This window comes from Rhinopithecus bieti, unplaced genomic scaffold (assembly GCF_001698545.2).
Source record: "Rhinopithecus bieti isolate Rb0 unplaced genomic scaffold, ASM169854v2 scaffold_2435, whole genome shotgun sequence".
Lineage (NCBI taxonomy): Eukaryota > Metazoa > Chordata > Mammalia > Primates > Cercopithecidae > Rhinopithecus > Rhinopithecus bieti.
The window spans coordinates 2,028,452-2,040,989 of NW_016803909.1; the positions used below are offsets into that span (position 1 = coordinate 2,028,452).

A 12,538-nucleotide genomic window follows, 5' to 3' on the forward strand; every position below is an offset into this window, starting at 1 on the left:
TTGATATGTAACAAAAAGGAAATCCTGAAAGATTATAGGTAAGCATATTTTAGGAATAATATTAATATTGAATGTACCACAGGAACTTCTGCCCCTCCTATAGGAACACTGGCTTTGTATAAAGTGATTGATTACTCTCTTTAGTTTTACAAACCTGAATTTTGATGTACATTATTGGGCTTTCTTAAGGTAGATACAGTCATGGAACACTAAAAACTAAAAAAGAGTTCAGGCTTTTGAAGAAAAGAAGGCTAAGTTTGGAAGCTACATAATGAAGAATATTCTCCTAACCCTGTCTTGACTTAAATTAAGAAGTGATCTCCAACTTTTTTGGTTTTTAAATTTGTGGCAAAATTCCAAAACCTGAAGATCAAGGTATTAAATTGCCATTATTTCCTCCTGGACAAAATTGCTCTAGATCAATGTCTCCCCAACATTATTCCAACTGAAGAAACCTTTTCTCTTTTCAAAATAAATATTTTAGCGATGATCTATCTATCTATCTATCTATCTATCTATCTATCTATATATATATATATAAATGTAAAAACATTTTTTGTTGGAGATGATAAAGGGAGACAGTCTGGTTTCCCACTCTCTTCTTCCCACCCATCCTGCTTCTAAAGTGCCAAGAGTTCCACACACTATGACTTTAAAAATCACTTGTCGGTGAGATCCACAATGACCCTTTTCAAATCTAAAGTTACATGATTCTAAAATATATCAGCATTTTTGAGTATGCAGTTGTCTAGAAAAGTGAGGCTAAACAGTGAACTCTCTATGTTGTAAATTTCTAGAGAATATGAAAAGTTGTGGTATAATACAGTATAGGTATGTTTAAATGACTACAGTTATGGAGAGATTTCTGGACATTTCTGGAATTAGTAGATCCTATAATGTTTCTGTAATGAGTTTTTAAAAATCTGTTACTTTCCATTATTTAAGGGACCCTGTGAGATCACATATAGTTGAATGAAAAGAAACTGCTGGGGAATAAAACTTCACTAATATTTCAAAATTGGAAGTGAAAAGAGTGGGTTTCTTCAAGAACCACAAAGTAATGACAGGAACTCAGTTTCAAGAAAGTCCAAGACATTCAGTGACTCAAAGTAATGAGCTAAATTCTCCAAAGTCTCAGGCAGTTCCCACCCCAGGGTAACAAAAACAAGAACTCATGTTTGTTTGTGTTGCAGTCTCCGTTTGGACCTGGAAGGTCAGACTCTGAACAGCCAGGCCGTTGTTCAGCATCATTCATCCTGATCGGGGTCTAGCACCTGACAAGGAATTGGAAGCCTGGGTCCTCTATCTGATTTTGTGATTGACTCACTCCAGGGTTTTGAAGTCACAATTTCTCCACTCTAGAGCATCTATGAAATGATCTTTTCCTTCTGGATGATGGAGCAATTATGGAGATTATGTTGTCTCGTAGTACTTGGGAATATGCTAAGGATGGTTGTGCTAATATTCTACTAACAATGTTTTTTATTTTTGTTTCAATACATAAAAACAACAGTTACCATCTTACTGAGGGATTATTCTGTGCCAGGACCTGTTTTCAGTGTTTTACATAAGTTAACTTGCAGAAACCTCACAACAACCCTATTAGTGAGGAATATGATTATCCTCATTTTGTAAACGAAGCCACAAAATCACAAAGAAGTTCAACAACTTGCCCAAAGTCACAAAGCTGGGCAGGGGAACAGCCAGAACTCCAAGGCAGGCAGTCTGCCTCAAGGCTTCTTGCTCTTCACCATGTTGCAATGCTCCCTCTTCATGGACGCTCTCAAGCTTTCCCAGATCTAGTGCTATGAGGGGAAGGAATGGGAAGGTTAGAGCATATATGATCTCTTAATTGCCTATCTAATCAGATTAACTAGGTCTGCTCTCACACAATCATGAAGTATGACATAAATTAGCCTTATATTTCCTCCACCCCCCAAAGAAGGCTGTGATTGCTTCATGTGAAGCAGGTAGCTGGGCAGGGAAAGGATTACGTAGCTTCAAAATGGCGTTTTTAACTGAATTGGCCTATCTCTCAATATATATGTATTTAGAATAAAAACTGATTTGATTTGAAAATTTTGTTAAATATCACTCCCTACAGTGATGTTGATAATACTGTTAAATCCTGAACTTTCTGTTACTGATACCTTGCAATTAATATCAAAGTGTCAACAAGATAACAGCTTGAAAACTGAAACCTGTTGCAGACATTCTCTGATCAAGTTTCCATGAAGCAGATGTTGGATTGATTTCTGAAATCTTATATACACATTCATGATTGTGCTCTGCCCTTTTTTATTTCCTCCACCAATTAGAAGTTCTATCACCAGATTATGCAGGATAGGAGATTTTTAGGTCTCAGCAGAAACAAGAAAACAATTAAAAGTGTGGTGGGTTGTGGAAGACAGCTGCAAATGTTGAACTGTTTTTGCCCGACATAATACTCCTGGTTCCTACTCCTCTGAGTCTGTCTTAAATACAAGCCAAACAGGACAATGGCATCTGGAACATTTGTCCTTTTCATAGTTTGTTTTAGAATATCACAGTTCAAAAGCCTCTAAGCAACTACTGAGTTGCACTAACCACAAAGAAATCTCTCACACAGAGAGAACTATGAAACAATTTAACTGGAGTCTTCCTTCTGAGACTTCTATAACTTTTAAAAGTCACAATGAGTCAAAGGGTTTGGAGACACATGGGGCTAAGGAAACGCACATTGGTGGGGTTGTACTGACTCAAAACCAATCTGGACAGCAATTCACATGAAATTTACAAGAGCATACTTCAGGCTGGAGGGAACATGGACTGGGTGTCAAGTCCATATCCTTGGAATATGCAAATAAAACACTGTCCAGGATGACTAAGACATGTTTTGAAATGTACATTTTGTATACTAACACAAGGATAACAGATATTAACCAACTGCTGTGAAAGCAGACCAAAGTTGGAAGTATGAGAGCAATAAGAAAAACATGACCTAAAGGGGAAATGCAGCAAACAGCAGACCATGGTCCATTTCTGGAACTTTGCTAAGAGGCAAAAGCAGGAGGTTCTGCCCCTGCTCACCAAACCCAGATGGTAATGCAAAAGTAATTAAGTAAATGCTGAGTAATTCTTTATCAAACAGCACGATCATTCCAGAAACACAGAAAGTATGTAACATAACAAGAACTATTAAATCAGTCCCAGCAGAGTTTTGAAATGAGTCAGTAAAGAAGTTCACATTGACTAAAAACCAAAATGCAGTCTTGATGCTTTTGATTTGTTTTGTCCTTGGAAAACAAAAGTGTTTTATCTACACCCATATGTTGTGACAGAAAACAAAACCTTCCTTGAATTTCATGCAAGGTAGATGTGATTTCCAATGCATCACCCGCTCCATGCCATCCTCCAAGTTATTTTTAACAGGCTTATCAGGGAAAACAACAAGAACATATTAACAGCACAGAACTGTAGGTTTTGGATTTTATACTACTCATAAAAGGAATCTAGACATGTAAATGTTTTGATTATGTTTTTAGGAAGAAAAGCAAATTTTAAAATTAATGCAGAACCCATCACAGCTATCCAAAGAATGAAGATTCTTTCATGCTTTAGACAGAAAATACTGTTCAAAACTCCTTTCCAGGTCCATTCACGAAGCTCTTCCATTGTTTACAATGTTTGTGTACCTACTTAGGCTCATTTGAAAAATGATCACTATGTCCATTCCTCCCTCAACATACCTGAAAGGAAGCCAAGAAAAACATTCAGAAAAAAATGCCGCCTCCTGAGAATTCAGAAGAACAGTAACACATTGAGATTTTGCAAGATTAAGACAGACCCTACAAATACATATTCCTCCCAGTGGCCATGTCATTTTTCATATGCAAGACCACCACTTTCTAATAACACATAGGTAGGAAATTACTGACATCATAAACTGGGTTATGTATCTCAATCAACTGTTTCCTAAGGAAAGCTATGGGACTGGTGGAGGGGAAGAGGCAGTATATGTCTTCCTGGTTTTGCAGGTAAAAAAAAAAAAAAATGTACCTCTACACTTTAAGGAGAAAGTGGCACCACCTAAATAGACCTACATTATTCAACAGACTCAAAAATGTAACTTACCTATAACCATAGAGATATTACAAGCCTATGACATCTGACAGCTGGGAGAAGCCTATATTATAAATCTTTGCATAAAGGTCCAAAACTTTACTCTGGTGTTAAAGAGAAAGTACATACCTAAACTCTGAGTCCTAGCTTCCCCACCTGTAAAACATGGGTGAGCAAGTCTGTCTGATAGTTCTTGAGAGAATCAAGGGAGCTAATGTATAGTGAGCACTCAATCTTTTGCAGACTTGAAACTCAGTGGGAGCCTTGGAGTTAGCCACTGAGGCCAATAACTAGAGCAGATCCAACTTTTAGTTTTGCCAAAGCAGTTTTAACTTCAAATAATGTGTCATGTTCTAACCTCATAAGCTAGTTATACTCAACTCTGACTCACCTGTAGGGGGTTTGCTTTTGTTTTTGTTTCTTAATACAATGCTGAACTACTTCTCATGCTGCCACCCAAAACCTTCTGAATCAGAAACTACAGGAGTTAGGGTAATCTTGATTTATTTATTTTTAATCTCCACAGAAGATTATGAGGCAGCCAGAGCTAAGAACTACTCACATAGCCTTGAAATGTTCTTGAAATTCCACATTTCTTGAAATTCCAATATTTCAATACATAGTAAATGAATGAATCAAGTCAGTAAGTCTCACCAAAAAATAAAATAAAATGAACAAAAAAGACTGAGAGCCATCACAGATCAAGAATGACATACTGACTGGCTCATGCAGCACTTTGGCAGGCCAAGGTGTGAGGATGGCTTGAGCCTAGGTTCAAGACCAGCCTGGGCAACATGGTGAGATCCCATCTCTACAAAAATTAAAAATTAGCTGGGCATGGTAGTATGTGCCTACAGTCCTAGCAGCTAGGGAGGCTGAAGTGGGAGAAGTACTTGGGCCCAGGAGGTCGAGGCTGCAGTGAGCTCTGATCACACCACTGCACTCCAACCTGGGCAACAGAGTAAGACCCTGTCTCAAAAAGGAAAGGCATAAGATATCATAGAATTATGAAAATAATTATTAAAAGGTACATACTTCAGACTGATGCTGTACAATAGATATATAATGAGACCCACATATGTAAGCCCATATTTGTAATTTCAAATTTTCTAGTAGCCACGTTAAAAAAAGAAATAGGTGAAATTAATTTTAATAATATATTTTATTTAATGTATCCAAAACGTTATCACTTCAACAACTATTAAAATTATTAGTGAGATATTTTACATTCTTGTTTTACACAAAGTATTCAAAATCTGGCATGTATTTACACTTAGAGCACAGCTCAATTTGGACAAGCAACAAGTCCAGTGGTCAATAGCCACATATAGCAAATGGCTACTATATTGGACAGTAAGCTATAGACTGTAATATATACATGTGCACCTGTGAATATAGTGACTGATATTTTTATAACACCTGAAAAGACTATACTAATATAATTTTTCATACTTCTACAACAGCAACATGGGCTGGCTGTCATATGAAGTAATAAAGGCAATTACTATTTCCAAAAGCTACTACTGGGCAGGATTGTAGTACTTTGCCTTTAGTGTGAAGTGTGTTCAAAATTATTTATGAGTGCAAAAATGCTGTACCTTAAGTGTTTCAAAATTAATATCCATATATAAGAACATTATACACACACATATATTTGTGGTGTGTTTGTGTATTTCATACATGTCATTTTCTATCTAATACAGTATGTAATAGTAAAATAAACATTGATTCTCATAGGAAATCAGATATCTTTCATGTGTACTCACATATACAGTAAGTAACTCAACCTGATAAATAACATGTAATTATTTGGGGATGTAGCACACAGAGTTGAGCAGTTTTGCAAGCACAAGAGGCTGAGTGGGGACTGAAAGCCAGTTCTCTCTGCTTACCAACTGGGTGGGGTGCCTTGGATTCTTCCAACTCATCAGCCTAGAGGGACACTGTTTTTTCTAATAGAGTGAAACAGTACCACGTATTCTAGTGAATGTCATGAGTCTTGGAAGTGCAAGGAGTTTTATGAGAATACATTCATTTGAGTAAAAGTAGGTGACAGATCTACTTTCAGGAGATATGTCATCTACCTAGTGCAGTCTCATAATAGAGTGCTCACGAGATCTGCTTGTTTGAAAGTGTGCAGCACATCCTCCTTCACTCTCTCTTCCTCCTGACAGCCATGGGACAGAAAGATCTGGCCCATTCTCCACATCTTCCAAGCCAAAGTCATCTCTTCCTTGCTAACACTCAACCATGCCAGGCTAATTTTTGTAGAGATGGGGTTTCACCATGTTGGCCAGGCTGGTCTTGAACTTCTGGCCTCAAGTGATCCACCTGCCTCGGCCTCCAAAAATGTTAAGATTACAGGTATGAGCCTTTGCACCTGACCAACACAAGCCTAATTTTTAGGTATTTTTGTCTTTTATATAGTTTAAGAAGATTTTAATATATGATTTTTGGCAGCTTTATTGAAGCATAATCACATAGAATAAACTGCAAGTCAATATATCTATTTTATTTTGAGATAGAGAAAAGTCCTTTGAGTGTACAGGCAAAAAGACCAATTGACTTATAATGAACATAAAATTAAACTGTTGCTAGGTTTTTCAATAGCAATGTTTTATATCCTATGATAATAGAGTAACACTTAAGATGCTGAAGGAAAAGAGATGAGAACCAATGATTTTGTATAAAGCCTAACAGACTCAAGTATGAAAGCCACCAATAAGCCATTACTGACATATAGCATTAGGAGGTATACCTAATGTAAATGACGAGTTAATGGGTGCAGCACACCAACATGGCACATGTATACATATGTAACAAACCTGCACGTGTGCACATGTACCCTAGAACTTAAAGTATAATTTAAAAAAAAAAAGGAAATTACAGGAGAAAATCTTTGTTACCTTGCCTTTGACAAATATTTCATAGATATGACATAAAAGGTACGATTAATTATAAAAATATATAAATTTGACTTCAAAGTTACATAGGTCTACATTTGCTGTATATCAACTTATCTTAATAAAACTGTTAAAAGTAAATTAGAAAAATAGTGTAAGGTTGCCAACTTTTTTTTTTTTTACTAAATAAAGGCATGAAAATAAAAAAAAATTTAAAAGAAAGAATTCAGGAACTATTGCTTCCATGAGCTTTGGCAGAGGAATCTATTAGAGAACAAGTTTCATGCAATCAAAATTACTAGAGAGACATCAACTGGTGATAAACATTAAATATGAGGCTATTTTTAGAACTAAGACCAAACAAGAGTTAAAAGGGCAGGTTAAAAGGAAAGAAAGGTTAAATGCTATATAATGTATATCCTCTGACAATGTAGATACCATACAACAATTTTTTAATGGAGAAAATGGAGAAAACATATACAAAAATAATTTTCTTAACTCATCTCATAGTCATTTTGGTGGAAGCATCCAATTTGTGGCCTTAAAATGCTATTTCCCAATAAAAGATACCAGAAACTTCCCTTCTACCTTCAGGGAGGAAATGTGCAAGATAAAACCTGAAATAGTTTGTCATACTATGTAATAAAGAACCTATTAAATGCTATTAGGTATCTTCCTCTGAATAGATTAGAAAAAAAAATGCTATTAGGGTCACATCGGAAGATTCAGAAGTCAACTGAAGAGGCTCACATTAGCCAAAGACAAGACAATTCGAGCATCAATAAAAAATAACAGCTGCAATGGATTAAAACACATCAATATATCTAAATCCATGAAATGATAATATTTTTTAAAAACCAGTTACCTTAGAACTATAAATGTGGTAGACTAAAAACGGTCACAAATTCTTTGCTATTCCTCCCATTGAGAGGTAAAATGTATTTACCTTCAGCCTGATATGGTCTGGCTTTGGGGACTTGCCTGGGCAATACAATGAAGTGGAAACAACATTCTTCAAAGTAACATCAAAGCCTAGGCTACAATAAGCCTTGCAACTTCCATCTGGTTCTCTTGGGGAATATCCTCTGTGGAAGACCTGAGCTGTCCTTATAAGATAGTTCTACTTGATAGTCTCAGCTGAGCCTAGCCTCCCAGCCATACTCACCAAGCCATCATACATGTGAGTAAAGCCAACTGGGATTTTTCAAACCAGCCCATCTATAACTGAATATCATCAAGTGACCATAGTCAATGCCATATGGAGCAAAAGAACCATCCAGCTGAGCCCTGCCCAAACTCCTGACCTATACAATCATGTGACATAAAATACGATTTTTTGTTGTTGTTGTAAGCCACAAAGTTTGAGAATAAATTATTGTACATCAGTAGAAAGCTAGAACAAATTTTTGTATCTGGAAATAGAGTTCTGCAACAACAGAAACCTAAAACATGTAGCATTAGCTTTGAGACTAGGTAGTGGCAGAGGCTGGAAGAGCCTCAAGGAGAGTGGTAGTGATATATGAAGGGCTCTCAGGAGACTTGGTGAGGAAGTGAAGGAAAGTGAGGAAAATGCTAATAGAGGTTGGAAAAAAGGTGTTGGGAAGTTTGACAAGACTGTGGCCTTCAGTAATTTGGAAAATAGAACTAAAAAAAGAATTGTTCTGTTTTTTAACAGAATTTAGAGGAAATAAAAAGATCTAGAACTTTCTAGGTTTAAATAAAACAGTTTCTGATCCCCAGTCTCTCGCAGCAAAATATTCTCAAAGTTATGAATGGCTTTGGAGCCAAGATCAAATCCAAACTCTGCAAACATGAAAAGGAAAAGAAAGAATGACACAGAGTGAGAAAAAAGAGCACAGAGGGCAAGGCCAGAGAAACATTTCCAGGGAGAAGGATGAGACCCTAATCAAGAAACTAGTGACTTCTGCCAGCTGGAATTCAGAATTGCTGTAGACCTTCATGGTTATGCTCCTGTTTCACCCTCTTGTGACTGGAAGTGTCAACTGTGGAAATCTTATCCCCTTGTCACCATTGTATGTTAGATGTATATAGGGGGTGTGAGAAGAAAGGACAGAAAATTCTCTAATTCATAGGCTTTCAGGTTGAAAGAAACTGTTCTGGAGAATGCTACACCTTAGAAATTAAACCCAAGGAATTTCATTTGCATCTATAATTGAATTAAATAATGACTATTAGACTTTGAGCAGATGTCAGGATGAGATGAAACTCTGGAGGAATAGGGAAGGAAATAACTATATTTTGCACTTGGCAGAAATGTAAATGCTTTGTAGCAGAGGGCAGCCTGAAGTAGACTATATGTGGCCAGATATCTTCACTGCTCCACTCATGGAAAGGTGGAATCTCATTTCCTTTCCCTTGAATCTAGGCTGGATTTAGTGACTTGTTTGACCCAAGAAAGTAGCAGAAGAGACACCATAGAACTTCTTATGACTTTGGAACCTTACAGCTTCAACCTGGGCCTCTTGAAACATTCTTTCTGGTGGGCCTGAGCTGCCACACATGGGAGTCCACCTACCCCAAGATGTCTATGTTGGAGAGGCAAGGTGTAGACTCCCTGGGTGACAGTCTAGTTGAGCCTAGTCTCTCAATCATCCCCACCAAGGCCCCAGACATGTGAGTGACCATCAAGAATTGTAAATTGGAGACAAAGATTCCTATTTCATTCTGTTTTGTAAAAGAGTAGGTGATAGCTCCAGCAAAGACACTGTGAAACTTCACAAGTATTATAAATTCTAGAAAATAACATAGCTAATATGTACATCCATAAAATGATGCTGATATGGTTTGGCTTTCTGTCCTCACGCAAATCTCATGTTGAATTGTGATACTCAGTGTTGGAGGTGAGGCCTGGTGGGAGGTGACTGGATCATTGGGCTGGTTTTTAAAGGTTTAGCACCATCTAACTAGTGCAGTCTCCTCATAGAGTTCTCACAAGATCTGATTGTTTGAAAGTGTGCAGCACATCCTCCTTCACTCTCTCTTCCTCCTGCCAGCCATGTGAAGATGTGCCTCCTTCCCCTCTTCCTCCTGCCAGCCATGTGAAGATGTGCCTCCTTCCCCTGTGCCTTCTGCCATGATTGTAAGTTTCCTCAGGCCTACCCAGAAACAGAAGTCTATACAGCCTGCAGAACCAGAGCCAATTAAACTTCTTTTCTTTACAAATTACCCAGTCTCAGGTATATCTTTAGAGCCAGCACGAGAATGAACTAATATAGATGCAGACACATGTTATCTCCATATTTTACACATCCTCCAGTCTGTGAAATGACTCACACCCTTTCCCACCAGATCCACACACAGTGAGCCTGCCACAGTTTTCCTCCTTACATTCTGGCCACCCTGCTGTGCATTGACCTCCAACTACACACAGACTTGGCGTCTGCAGCCAAGTCAGCACTGAAAGATAATTTATTTTTACATACAAGGGGCAAACGTTCATCCATATCCATCACACCTTTCCAAACCATCAGGCTTTTCTTTCTCCCATATAAACTTCCAAAAATCTTTATCTGGACATGGTATTGATATTAACCCTGGATCCATAAAGAATAGAAACACTTCAAAATCTTCTCATTTTTCTCCCTGGAAGCCTTTAAATAAATCTCTACACACTGAGAATTGGATTTGTTTGGTTTCTTTAAATCTCATCACATGAAAAAGCCAAAGACCACTTTAAATAAGATTTCACAAATGTGTTATTCTTTTTATTTGGGGTTTAATGTGAATTCTCATTTAAATTTTAACCTTTATATCTAAAGGAATGCACTGTCATTTTCTTCCCTTTGGATTTAGAACTTTCAAATATGTTACATGGCTACAATAATCTCTCTTTAGTCACCAGCTCCCTAACTATTTTTAGCTTTTGCAGTCTTGACATTCCTCACCCAGTTCATTTTTTGGAACAATTTTGTTTTGCTTTTATCTATGATACAATGACAGTTGGAATCCTAAAAAGCAATATTCCAGGTGGGTCCTGAGTGCCTTGTCATTTATATAGTATATTTTTCCTCTGGCCAATAAATTTTATGATAAATTTAAATTGGAAAATTTTAGCAAGTTGAGCTACAAAAAGGACAAATTGTTATAACTGGAGGATTTTCACAATTTCTTTCGAGTTTTCTAGCTCCCTTTTCATACCTTCAGCCAAAAAGTGACTGGATCTGAAAATCATGTGAAAGTCTCCCAGTTAAATCATTAGACATTCAGCAACAGTAATAAAAAAAAACAACTTTTAAAAAATAAATGGCTTATAGCATTGACTGATTCTACTGAATATGTACTACTGAAAGTACACCAATTTTACTCTCCTTTATTGATGAATTACAATGTTGTCACTTTTTATTTTTCTATGTTCACTTGAATTTTCATACAAGTAAAAGTTTTCCTTTGGTAAAATATTTTATTTCCAGATTTTTAGTTCTATTTTATCAATATGTGCCTCCTTTTGTCATTTTGAGAGCATTTTCCCTTTTAACAACATATGCATATTAAGATCTAGAACACTAACATCTTAAATTAATATCTAGAACACTAATACTGACATGGATCACAGAAATGACCTTCATCCTGTACCTCGCAGTACCCAGGATAGTTTGCATTTTTACATTTGGCATATGAACAGCTTTCTGCCCACACAGCAATAATCATATCCGTGCAATTTTGAATTTGGAATGTGTTCATGAGATCTTATTGCCAGCACTTTCCAGGCTCAAATCACAGTAAAACTACAGTCTATTGATCCAAAAGGCTCAAAATTTTATTAAACCATTTAAAAAATGAATGAGGCATATCAATGGAAAATTGTTTTCTGCACTTATTCATATATTCATACAATTCAATGTAATATGTTGAAATAAGTTTAGAAAATATTTATTAAATGCCAGGAATTTAGTGATGAAAATACAGTTCATACTACCTACCAAAGCCTTTAGAGTATCTCTTCTACCATTAGGATGATCCTCACACTTTTGGAAGATTTCAAGTTGGTAAACATACAACTCATTTGACACATCTGTATATGCAACTATTGAAACAGGACATCCGGTGGCAATCTTTGTTTTATATCACTTCCAACAATACGAAATAATAAAAGCATCTCAATATTTCTTTTCAGACCAGATCTGTGAGATATGGAAATTAATTGTTTTATATCAGTTCATTTTCCTCCATGAGTTTTCATGTTCTCAGCTGTAAGATGAAGGGATTGGAAAAGATGATGTCTAAGGCCTCTTCCAATTTTAGGGTACATAGATTCTGTTCTGACACTGGTGAGAAAGAGCATTATTTAGTCTAAACAGAAGCTTCTCTGACGTATATTGTTATAATATCTGAAATACCAAATGAATCTGGGGACTGTAGAGTTTGAAGGTCATAGCAAGCTCTTTGGAATGGCCTGTAACATTTGTGATCAAGTTCTGCTGAGGCTGACACTTGGTCTAGGAAATCAGTCCTTTTCCACTCAGGAATGTACAAAGTGGCACCAGCGGTTGGTCTGCTACTTAGAACCTTGCTTG

The 12,538-nt window shown here is 36.7% G+C and overlaps 1 protein-coding gene across 2 annotated transcripts in view; it reads right to left on the reverse strand.

Moving 5' to 3' along the window:
- Positions 1–12,538, reverse strand: part of SLC25A21 (solute carrier family 25 member 21) — a 523,908-nt gene that overhangs the window by 386,420 nt on the left and 124,950 nt on the right. The window lies entirely within an intron of this gene.